Genomic DNA, 13,437 nt, shown 5'->3' with positions numbered 1-13,437 from the left:
TCTATCCCACCTGGAATCACCTCCACCCGCCTCAGGCGCAGCATAGCACAGTATGCACTGGTGCGCATGCGCGTCCACATCAGGTAGGTTCCAGGGCCCTGCCACACCCTGGAAGGGACATCAGTGTTCACAGTCGAGTGAAAACCATGCAAAGGTGTAATGAAACCAGGAAATAAGACTAGTGCTAGATAGTTTATAGCTCTAAACCAGGGCCAGCCACAATGTCTTTTGGCATGAAATGAATGTGAGCGCAGAATTGTGCTGTGACATAATCAACAAATGCTAATGTTTCAGCCCACGGACCAGAACACAGAAGTACTTGCTATTACCCTGGGGAAGGGGTGGGGGAGGGCAATGTGAGCGAGCCTGTCCTGAGGACAAAGGATGATAGCAGTTGCGATGCCTGACCAAAGAGCATCCGAGCAGATGGTTTCCGGAAGGTTCATCTTGATCGGGTTTTAAAGAAGGAAAAGAAAATATTTACTTTACACGATCCTGCTTTTAAATGGGTCTCTTCTTATCGAGACAAGCCCAGCAAGCCTTATGCTCGGAAGTACTTAGTGAGAATTAATAGCTACTATGTGCTTGAGATAAAAATAGAAAGAGGGCGGGGGGTGGAGGGGAGAGAGAGAACACTGAAGGAAGTGCTCACATGAGAAATACCCAGGAGAGTGTGCCTTGGTGTCTGATGTTCCCGCGGGTCCCCAAGGCTATCGCCTTCAAGACTGACAGCAAGTTTCGGAGTGTGTGACAAAAAGAGTAAATTCCTCTCAGAGGAAAGACTTGTGTGTGCACGTGCCTATGTGTATTTGCACACCTGTACATGTGAACCTGCCTAAGGTTTCTACTGCTGTGATAAAACACTGACCAAAATCAGCTTGAGGAGGAAAGGATTTATTATTCAACTTCCATATCCCAGGTCACAGTCCATTAGGAGATGCCAAGGCAGGAACCTGGAAGCAGGAACTGAAGCACAAGCCCTGTAGGAGCACTGCTTGCCCACCGGCTTGCTTAGCTCAGCAGTTTTCACACCGATCCCAGGACCCCTGCTCAGGGGCGGCACCACCCACAGAGGCCTGAGCATCCCACACCAATCATTAATTTTTAAAAATTGCCCTACAGACTTGCCTACAGGCCATGCAATGGGGGCATTTTCTCAGTTGATATTTCTCTTTCTGGTTGTGTATAGGTTTGGGTGAAGTTTACAAAAACCAACCAGTACCCAAAGAAAGAACAGCCCAGGCTGACCCTCTCCCATGGTTTTCAAACAACCTTGTGGGATATGGCTCCCCCATTATGGAGTCTACCAATCTGAAGTGCAAACTTGGGGATGCTTGGTGTAATCACAGCGGTGTAACCATGAGTACATTCCAAATTAGATGCCCCGGACAAACTGGCTAGCTAGACCATCCAATTCAGTGAGTTCCAGGATCAGCAAGATTCCCTGATTTGGTAAATGACAAGAGAAGGATTGGGGAAGACACCCAAACTCAGTCTACAGCTTCCCCATGCAGTGCACACACATGCATGACTTCATGTGCCCACACACATCTGAACATGTATATGTGTACACCACACACACACACACACACACACACACCATACATACATATACCACACACACACATACATACACACACACCACATACATACAGACCACACACACCACATACCACACAAATATACACAGATATTTACATATACCACATACACACACATACATACACACAGACCACACGCACACATACGTATAAACACAGACACACACCACACACACTTCGCACATATACACACACACCACACACACATATACATATAAATGCACACATACATACACACATAAATATGCATACATACACACACCACACAGAGACACACACCACACAGATATATAAACACACACACCACACACAGACACACACCACACAGATACACACACACACAGATATATACACACACACAGATATACACACACAGAGATATACACACACACACCACACACAGACACACACCACACACATACACATCAACGTACACACAAACACCCACGCACACATGGGTAGAATGCCTTACCTCCCTATGTAGGGACTCCAGTAGCCTGAGCAGGCAGCAGGAGTCCCTGAGCAGCCTCATACCTTTGCCATTGAGCTGTGAGGATACAATTTTCTCTCCTGGGGCCAATGCACACCAGGCCACTCTGTTGCTCCCCATAGTTAGGATGTGAGCTCTGTCCCTCTGCCTGGGATGAGGGAACGGGAAGTTGTCCCTCTTCTGAGAATGTCTCTTCACCTTCCTGGATGTTCCTCACAGTTGGCCACGAAGACATTGAGCAGCACAGTTCTCACAGCGCTCACGGGGTCTAAATTCCTTGAATTTTGTCCTGTGCGATGTCTTCTTGTCAGGCCTGCCCAGGGCATGCTTCTCTCAGCCTGGCTGGCATCACTTCCTGCCATGTGTCCTGTAAACCTCAGGGTCTGGGCCAACTGTGGTGAAAGGACAAACGAGGGGATATGGAGAGGGATGTGGGACAAACCCCTGGCTTTCTTCATCCTATAGACGGGTAAAGTTCAAGTTTAGGAAGCCACTCCCTGCTTCCCCACTGGCATGAGTTGTGGCTATTGTCTCTTTGTGGCTTTACCTAGGCTCTCTCTGTCCCACCACCCTCTGCTCTGGTGTCCAAGCTTTGGGATGGCACCAAGACATACCAGGAGTAGTCTCGGGCTAAAATGGAGAGCCTATCAGAAAGCAGCCACCCAGTGATGGACAGGTGCATACATGTGTTCAAGGACACACATAGGGGAGTAGGGGACAGTGGGGAAAGAGGGAGAGGATGTAGAGGGGGAGAGAGAGCCCACCCTCACTGGCTCCTTACCCTTTCTTTCATCTCACAGAGGGTCTTGCAAGTCTAAGTCTCTCACACAGGTTTCTGGTCTGAGACCTTCCACCAGCCAATAAAATCCCAACACCTTGCCAGAGTCCTGAGGCCCTGCCTGGGTCTCCCACACCCTACCTTGCTGGGTAGCAGTAGGGGGGGATTTCAGCACTTCAGTGAGTTCTGCACACATAAACCTGGTCGGCACCTCATAAGATGGTGACCCTGTCAGGGTCTGTGAAGAGGTGATTACCTCAGAGTGATGCTGTCCGTGTGTCTGGCCCAATGTAACTGGGTTTCTTATAAGAAAAGATCAGGGCATAAACATGCACAGGACCCACCTTGTCAGGAGATGGGAAAGGCAGCATTTGCAAGCACAGGGGAATGGGGAGAGACCTCAGGAGGAGCCGGGCTTGTGACACCTCTCCCTCTGATGACAGACTTCACAGCATCTGTGACTTTAGATGACCCTAAAGCCGGAGTCTGAAGCTGACAGGGACACTATCCTCATGGTCTGCCTCTGCTCACCCTGAGTACCCAACTCCAAGACAGCTCAAGCCAGACTCCTAAGACCAATCTGCCTCTTGTAAGAATTTTGTAATGAACTCTGGATTGAGCCAAGAATTTCTTTCTTCCACAGATACCCATGTGTCTGGTGGGTGGTGCCATCTAGGCAGACAGCAATCATGTGTAGCCTTGTGTCTGCACTGTGCCTAGCCTTGGTGCCCATAGAGAGCTTAAGTGTCCCATGGCACTGGGTCTAGGACACAGCAACAGACAATGGCCCTGGTGGGTGACTGCTGAGTCCCCATACTTGCACACTGAGCCTGAGGTTCTCTCCACTCCCTGTCACGGATAGAGAGGCATACTTGGCAGGGTGGGAGAGGGCAATTTCTTCCATTCTCTTCTTCCCATGTTCCAAGAGTTGCCCAGTGACTGTATCTCTGACCCTTAGCGAGCCAGAGAGGCCAGAGTCCACCTCACCTGTCCTAGCTGCCTAACCAGCTCGCTGGTGTTCTCAGCCCTCAGGTCCACCGGCCACTCCCAGATCTTGGAGCCCAGTGGTTCACAGCAGAGGGCAGGATCACCTGTCCCCAGAACCCAGATTAATTGTTGGCAAAAGGAAACAGTCTCCTTCTGCCACTTCCGGTCAGTCCAGCTTTGCTTCATAAACACAAGCCGGCCACTCGTGGCTAAGACAGGTCATTTAAAACAGATATTTGAATTGAAAACATATTACATCACTTTTTTGTTTTTTGCAAAAGCTGATCTTAAAAGGAACGATATTTCCACAATATCTCTATCAGCCAGTATATGCTGCTGGGTACACGGAATGTGGGTGTCTTTCAGCCAGCGAGTAGCTTCCCTGAGCAGAACTGAGCATAAGATCTGTCTGACAAGTTGTTCAGTGGAACTGAGACACAGGTATCCCTACCCAAGGTGATGTCTGTGGTCTTGTGACCTCAAAGACCAAGAACAGATTTCGGTGGAGGCGAGGGCGATGGCGGCATCGTGGGGGGAAGGGAGAGGAGCATATGGAGTTCGGGGGGCTTAGAAAAGAGAGTTCTCCCTGTAGGTTGCTGGGAGTCACTGCAGGCTTTTAGGTAGAAAGCAACCTGGGAACATCGATTTACCGGGATGGTTCTCCCAGGCCCACGCACGGGCTTTGACTGAAATAAAAACAGCGTCCCTCGTACCACGTCACCAAACAGAACATGAGCGGTGGTCAGACCTTCCAAGAAAACAGCAGAAATGAGGAACCGCAGCCAAGTTTCCCCGTGCAGGCCAGTTCCAGTTGGCAAGATACTGAAGTACCCCCCCGCCCCCGCCCCATGCTTCGTGGAGAAGGTAACCCAGAGAAACCTGATGCGGACTGCTGCGGCCCCTTGCTCCGGCTCCTAGTCTGTGCCTTAGAAGGAATGCACGCCTGAAATGACCGCTCAGTTTCTTGTTCTTAGTTTTGCTTTTTTTTTCTTTCTGTAGCTCATTCTTGCTGGGGCATGATGCCTGTAACCTCAGCCCCTGTAGACAAAGGCAGTGTTCCTTGGTTATATAAGGTTACCAGCCGTCCCGAACTATTTGAGAACCTGTACTTTACTAATTTAAAAACAAAACAGAACCCTGGCCTCCTCCACTCAGTCACCAGGGTCTCCTTCTCTGTGGCATGGGTGCACATTCTATTCTAAGACTTACCCAGTCTACCCTTCAGTGGAAATTTTGGTTCCAACAATGGCCAGATGTTGCCTAACCCCCCGTCCCCCACTAGGCCTCTGCCTGTCACCCACCGGCGCCATGTTGCAGACAAGTGAAACAGAGGCTTCCTCTGCCACTGACCTCTCCACAGCTGCTACCTGTGCCCCAACCTCGCAAGCAAAGCCTGTGGAGATGACTGCCAATGAGCTTCGTTGCAGAGAGAATAGCTGTGAAGGAGAGAATGTTTGGAGGCAAAGATTATTATTCAAGGCAGGAAGAGTATGCAGAAGGACAAAGAAAATCAGAGGAGCTCCTACACTTGTGGGCACACCCTTCCCTAGGCCACACCCACAGGCCACACCCTCCCACGACACACCCACCCACAGGCCACACCCCAAGGCCACACCTTCCAGGACCACACCCTCCACAGGCCACACCCCTCAGAGGATACAGTCAGCAGTACTGAGCTAAGGTGTTCAGCCCAGGTACACAAAAGCTGATGGTAGGGACACATGGTGTCGAGTGGACCTCCTAACTCATAGGAGAAAGACCTGAGAGTTCTAGCCATTAGGGAGGAAACAATAACCATAAATATTGTTTAGATCCATGAATATAGTACTCTTTCCTATTAATTTCTTTGACTTCTCCATAAAGCTTTTTAGTTCTAAACCACATCAGGGTGAGCTGAAGGGCAGGGTATTCCTCCCAAACATGAAGCAGAAAACAGCGAACCTATTTTGCCTGTAGGCATGATGTTATGGTGCCCTCTGTAAATATTATCCTTGCATTACTTAAATGCTGATTTCTATGCCTTCCATATCTGGCTGCATCCTTAGTCTAAGAATTTCTTGTCTCGGTGTTATGTAAACACTGCTCCCCAGTTACTCTGTGAATGGTCAATAAAGCTGGCTGATTACCCAGTGACTGAGCAGGGGAGAGAATAGGGCTAGACTTCCTCCCATCCAGAGGAGGAGGGAAAGGGAGGGAGGGAGCGGGGGAGGGGGGAGGGGGGAGGGGGGAATTTGCCACCAGGAAAGAGTCCAAGAGACACCATGGAAAAAGACCTGAAGCAGAGAGAGCTGTAAAATGCAAGTATCTTGGGGAGGTAGCTAGTTTAGAGGATTGAAATGGAGTGATACTGCTCAGTTGTTGTGCCCTTAGAGCTTGATACATCAATATAATAGTTCAATTTCAATTATTTGGGAACTAGTTGGGTAAAAGAAAACTTTAAAACACGAAAAAGCCATCAACATCCGCTCTCAGAGGGTGGAGGTGACCTTCCTGGTCTGACTGGAGAGAGGATGACAGCCATCTTAAGACTCAAAACCTTCCTGGAGACCTGTAGCAGGCAGATGCTAGCTGTAGCCACACCTAACAGGAAGCTCTACAAGGTCAGTTTCACGCTGGAAGTTACCAAAGGGGATAAACCGTAAAATTGTCTGGACAGAAGCTAAGCGTTCTGAAAATACTCTAATTTTAAGAAGAACCCAAGCTAGAGTTAACATGGAACTTTATCTTAGTGAAGCTATAGTAGGGGTGGAGAGAGGACTCAAACTGTTGAGAGTGCTTTCTGCTCTTCCCGAGCTCCCGAGTTCTGTTCCTAGCGCCCAGGTCAGGTGGCTCACAACTGCCTGTAACTCCAGGGGATCTGATGCCCATCTCTGTCAGCAAACCATTTATTAAGTGGTAAAAGCGATTTCTCTCAGAAGTTGAGAATGAGGCAGATCTGTTCAAAATGAAACAAAACATCTAAAACTTATAGAAATCTATGAGTTAAGGAACGATAAACCACTGAAATTCCCAAATTTACCCCTCCCACACACATTCCATTAATCTATACATGGTCAGCTATGGGAATGAGTTCATTGAGTTACTGAGGCTTCCAGGTGCTCAGTCAAGATGCAAAAGATGGTGTCGTCCATGCAGCAGCTTCTGTGGTACTCTCCTCCATGATTTCAGTGCAGGTGCCCTGGGTCTCCCACATCCCTTTTCTGGAGAGTGAGGAAACAGCTGTGGATCCTGGTAGAGCTCTTGTGAAATGCACTGGACCAAGAACCAACATTTCCCTCTAGGGGCTTTGGGTAGGACAAACTGAACTACCTCAGGCTTTGTGAAGTCCGGCTGACGAGAGTGGTCTCACCCTTTTTAGAGACTCTGAATCCCAGTCTCAATGGGCAACTGCTATGGACCCGCAGGAACAGAATCTCACTGTGTAGCCCAGGCCGGCCTAGGACTTTCTATATGGAACAGGCTGGCCTCAAACTCACAAAGATCTGCTTGCCTCTGCTTCTGCAGGACTCAGATTAAAAGCATTCATTACCGTAGTCAGCTTTTAATGGATAATTTTATGTTTCATACTGATGAAATTATTGTAAAGTGCACATTTTAAAAGAACAGCATTAAGGGAAATACAATAAAATAAAAACCTACTGAAGCCACTAATTCTGGTAATTATTAAAAGTATAAAATATACGTATCCATTTAACGATTCAGTTGTAAAGTAGAATGGGTATTAGTTATTTGCTAGAAAGACTGGCCTTACTGGCTTCTGATACAGAGGGAGATACAAAGTACTTTTTTTTTTTTAACTTTCCCAGTTGCAAGCTACAAATTCCCTATTGATGAGCACAGAGGAGGGTGAATCTCAGGAGAGCTCACAGAATGTCCTGGTTTGACTGTGATGCTACATATTCATGCATGTGTGTGCATGTGCGCGTGTGTGTGTGTGTGTGTGTGTGTGTGTGTGTGTGTGTGTGTGTGTGTGTGTGTGAGACTGGAGGCCAGACTGCTGTCTTTCCTCCTCACTCTCCATCTTTCTCTGTTGCTGTGCCCCTGCCCCCATAGCCTCTGGTCTGTCTTTCTGTCTTTTCTTGAGTCAGGTCTCTTTGAACCTGAAGGTTTTTCACTTAGTTAGGCAGGCTGGTCAATGATCTTAAAGAATCCTCCTGTCTCCGTGTCTTATCCCCTGTCCCGGCAATGGGGTTAAAGTGTGTGCCGTCACTCCTGGCTTTCTTTCCTTCTTTCTTTCTTTCTTTCTTTCTTTCTTTCTTTCTTTCTTTTTTCCCATTTTTTATCGAATATTATCTTTATTTACATTTCAAATGTTATCCCCTTTCCTGGATTGCCCTCCGGAAACCTCCATTCCATGCCCCCACCCCCTGCCTCCATAAGGGTGCACCCCCCACCCATTCCCTCCCACCTCCCCACCCTGGCATTCCCCTACACTGGGGCATCGAGCCTTCACAGGACCAAGGGCCACTCCTCCCATTGATGCCTGACAAAGGCCAGCCTCTGCTACAAATTTGGCTGGAGTCATGGGTCCCTCCATGTGTACTCTTTGGTTGATGGTTTAGCCCCAGGGAGCTCTGGGGGGGGGTCTGGTTGGTTGATATTGTTGTTCTTCCTATGGGGTTACAAACACCCTAAGCTTAAGCTACCTCAGTCCTTTGACTGCTCCACTGGGGACCCTGTTCTCAGTTCATTGGTCAGCCTCGAGCATCCATGGTATTTCTCAGGTTCTGGCAGAGCCTTTCAGGAGTCACTCCTGGCTTTTAAACCTGCATTCTAGGGATGTGATTTCAGGTCTTCAAGCTTACAGAAGGTCACAGACTTCAACTCAATCCACGAGCAATGAACGAACAACCCTGCGTGTCATTGCATGTGATATTCTTTGAATGGTATCGAGGAGTCCCTGAGCTGTGGAAATGACCATCCCTTGCCCCTGGTGGGGATGGCCGTGTCCTCTTCCTCCTCTCTCAGTCACAGTTCATACCATACTTTGCACACATCCCAATTTTACATGTTACATATCCTGCCTAGATTTTGACATGAACAAACTGCATCTTCCTAGCTGAAAAGGACAAGAGGACATGTGTCATTTTCACAGTGATTACTAAATGAAGTTAAAAGCAATTTCTCCTTTAATTGCATTTTTTAAAAAAAGTATTTTGTGCATGGTGTGTGGAGTTTTCAGCAGTCAGCTCGCCTCTTCCACAGAGTTCTTGGGATTGAACTCCGGTCGTCAGTCTTGCATGCCACGCGATTTTATTTGCTGAGCTATCTTGCTGGCCCCAAAAGCAACTTTATTTAGCTCAAAACAGCTGAGAATAAATCGATGTTTTCCAAACACAAAAGATGTGTTTAAAAAAACCTACAAGTAATCTATTAAACATTCTTGAAGTGCTGAGAAATTGAATACATGGGAGAAACCCCTATATATTTATGGATCGGTTACTGCATCCTCCAAAATGATCTGAACAGATTTAATGAACCACTAATCAATATCCCACTGGGGCTTCTTGTGCAATCTGACATGCTGATTCTACAGTTTGTACAGAAGTGCAAAAGAACAAGAGCTGCTAAGAAAAAGGTAGAGGCAAAATGGAGTGCCTTCAGTAGGAGACAAAAGCGACCGAAATTAAGACAGTGTCGGACTGCATGAGAGTACGCGGATGGAAAATAGATTTTTAAGGTATATAATGCTGGGTATCCAGAAGACAATAAAACTATAGATAATAAAAATAATAACGTTTAAGTTTTCATTATTTTATGTACGTGTACGTTGTTTGTGTGTCATGTGCCTGTGAGTGTCTGAAGAAACGAGAGGAACCTGGATAACAGATCCCTGTGAGCTGCCTGGGCTGTGTGTTAGGAATAGAACTTATATCCTTTCCAAGAGCGGTATATGTTCCTAACCATTGAGCAATCTCCCCAGCCCCATTTAAAAAATGGTTTTTCTGATGGGGTTCTGAGGCTAGCGCTGAACTCCCAGGCTTCAAAATCTTCTTGCCTCAGTCTTCTGTGCCAGGGCTGGGGCGGGGCCTGGGGCGGGGCCTGGGGCGGGGCCTGGGCGGGGCCGGGATGGGGGCGGGGCCAGGACCATAGGTACACTACCACTCTAGGCCTTTATTACTCACAGAAAACAGTGTCAGTGGATGGGAGATCAAATGTGACGATGAAGACTCAGGCTCACACAACGCACCGCTGGGGAATCTTCCCATGTGGCTGAGGGGAGCTCAGCAGATGCATATGCTGGGACGTATTAAAATGTATAGTTTCTATTCACCGGAACCCACCACGGAAAGAATGAAAAGATGTCTACCACAGTTACAGGACACAAAGATCTCCTACAGATCCGACATCAAAAGGACAGACAGCCTCGTGGCAGCCACTGGAGATCAGAGCAGGCACTTGGGGAAAAGCAGCTGCTCAAACGACTAATGAACAGCCGTTATGGAAATTCAGATCAGGGTCTCAGTGAGATGTCACACCCCAGCGAGGAGGTGGTGGTGTCCAACCAGCTACTGCTGGGGTGTCTGAGTGTCAGCCTGGATGGATGGCCAAGAGCCTGACTCATTCACCCCACAGTTCTGTGCCCAGATCTGTCTACTCTTCCTCATGGTCACAAGAAAGGGCTTCCTGCTAATGTTTTTGTAGCTCAAACCCAGGCAATGCTTGAATGTCCCTCTGTGGTGGGACAGACAGATGAACTATGCAAAGTTCCCTCTGTGGACCCTAAGTAGTTGTGAACATCCTGTAACACACAGAGACAGGTGAGCAAAACAAACCAGCAACAGGAGCACATGCTAAGAGACTTTATTCTCATAAAGGCAAGCCCTGCTCAGGGCTTTGGAAGTGAGTCTGAAATCAGTGTGCTCCGAGGAAGAAGGGGCCCTAGGCAGGGTGTGGGGAGGGCCCATGACGTGGTGGAGAACGTCATGTTGTACTAGCCCTGCTCCTTACTGATAAAGGTCACTATCATTTAAAAAGAGAACTGGGTCCGAATACAAAGGCACTTGCTTTGCAAACCTGGCAACCTGAATACGATCCTTGGACTCCATGTTGGAAGGAGAGAATCTATTTTGGAAGGCTGTCTTCTGACGGCCACCTAGGTGTTATCTCATGTAAAAATATATTTGAAGAAGCAAACAAAGGTCTTGACGTCTGTGGAGGGTGGGGCTGGCTGGGGTTCCCCATTTGTTTAGCTTCAGACATCTCAGCCTCGGCAGAGCACGGTGTGCACTGTTCTTAACTCATTCACCCCGAGCTCTGAGGTCCCGAAAGCTCCTGTCTTTCATCTGTTCTCCAGTGTTGATGCCTCCCTGCCTCCCCTCCTCCCCATCTGCCCTAAAGTTGTTTTCCCTTGACCTCACAAGCTTGACTGCGGCTGTGTCTTCAGCCTCCCTGCACTGCCAGAGAAGAAAGAGAAACAAACACTGTGATACTTAGTGATACTTACTTACAAACAGCTTTCGGAGGGCAGAAGCTCTGAAATGGATGCTGTCTAAAGCGCCTAGAAATCTAAGTATCTACACCCAGAGCCTTTTCAGAATGTAATATACATGCAAACACACATGCTTACACACACACATACACACACACACACACACACGCATGCACGCACAACCCTCTGAAACTGAAAATATTGTGCATTTTCAATATTCACATTTAACAAATTCTCTGTCTTACTTAACCCCTCTCCCTCCCTTCCTACGACACCCACACTCAAAACACAATCCCCTTGTGAATCACTTTATTTAAGAACACACTGAATGTCTAAACGTGGGATCCCAGGATGGGCCAGTAATGCTTCTCTCCCTCCTCCACTCTGTCCTCAGCAGCCATATGAAGGGACTTAGTTCAAGGCAGGGGTTCCTTGCTGTTCCCTCTCTCCTCTTAGGACAAATTCCTCACCTAGGTCTGGCTCTGGGAAGGACGGTGACAGGGGAGCAGAGTATACAGATGCTGGCATGAGTTCTTAGGGCTGCCTGGCTGAGGGAGAAGGCTAGAATGGGGCTCTGAGTGGGAGAGTTTCTGCTTATCCCGTCTGTCTGTCTGTCTGTCTCTGTCTGTCTGTCTGTCTGTCTTTCTGTCTGTCTGTCTGTCTCTCCTCTCTCTCTCTCTCTCTCTCTCTCTCTCCCTCTCCCTCTCCCTCTCCCTCTCCCTCTCCCTCTCCCTCTCCCTCTCCCTCCCCCCTCCCTTGTATATTCCTTAATGCACTAAGCAGCTTGGCCCTTACACCCTAGGCAGCTGTGCTGGATGGTACTAAATCTGCCTCATCTTTCCTTTCTGTTGGTTCACTGTGGCATTTGAAGGGTTCCACCAGAGACGGAGAGCCAGGGAACCTAAAGACCCTGTGGAGATCGGGTGGAGGTGTGTCCCCTGTCTCCGAGCCCAGCTCACATTTGGGAAACCTGTAAAGGATAGACCCACATTCCTTTTAGGTGAGATAGCAAGTTCCACATGGTGAAAAACAGCTTGAGATGAAATGTGTTAGAATGCTCGGGAAATGACGGGGCTTGCAGGAATGTGGGGATGAGAGGGGATAGTGTCCGCTCCAGGTACCGTCTGGGGCATTTGAAAAATAGACACAGAAATCTCTCCGGGGACTGGTGGAGAATACTCCCCTCACGCCCTCTATTTACTGATCCGATAGTGAATGATTGAGCTTGCTCCTGGGCTGGCCAGGCCTGATTCCTATTCTGACCTGGAATACCCAGGCAGGCCATCATTCCTGGCAGCCACTGCCTAACCTTGGTCCTCTGCTGTTTACTCTCATGGGTGGGTGGGGGGCACCAAACCACCTCTGCCTATCCCTAAACAAGATCCACATGGTGGGGAGAGAACTGACTTCTCCAAGAAGTCCTCTGACTTCCATAGCCATGCCTTGGCACACACACACACACACACACACACACACACACACACACACATGCACATATACAGTGAAAGTGTAAAAAGATGACTTGTGGATGCCTCTGAGTTCTTCACATCACCGTCTGAGAGCATTCCTTCTCCTTAGCAGTAGTAGGCACAGGAGGTTGGACCCAGACAAAGTCTAGAGGAACTCAGATGACATTGTAGCTGAGTCAGGCACAGAGCTGGGAAGTCGTGGGCTGAGTGAACTCCTGGGGGGGACTTCTGGGGATTTTCATCAGCTGAAGGGAAGAATATTTTCTCCCAATATGTGGTTAGTCTCCTGTGTCTTCTGCACACACTACACCCTCCAATGTTTGTTGAACATTTTAAAGACAGGCTTTTCAGGACTGGTGAGAAGGCTCAGTGGATAAAGGTGCTTGCTGGAGTTGGGGATTTAGCTCAGTGGTAGAGCGCTTGCCTAGCAAGCTCAAGGCCCTGGGTTCGGTTCTCAACTCCGGGGGGCGGGGGGGGACGGGGGACGGGGACTCTTTAAAGATGCTTACTGCCAAACACAAAGACCCGAGTTCAATTCCCAGATCCCATGTGCTGGTCAGAGAGAATCGGTTCTCTGAAGCTGTTGCCCAACTTCCACATGTGCACTGATGCATGCATCTGCCTGTACACACACACACACACACACACACACACACACACACACACACACTTAATAATAA

The sequence above is a fragment of the Rattus norvegicus genome, chromosome 19, assembly GCF_036323735.1.
Source record: "Rattus norvegicus strain BN/NHsdMcwi chromosome 19, GRCr8, whole genome shotgun sequence".
Taxonomy (NCBI): Eukaryota; Metazoa; Chordata; class Mammalia; order Rodentia; family Muridae; genus Rattus; species Rattus norvegicus.
The sequence above is the reverse complement of the archived record's forward strand: the minus strand, read 5'-3'. Positions refer to the sequence as shown.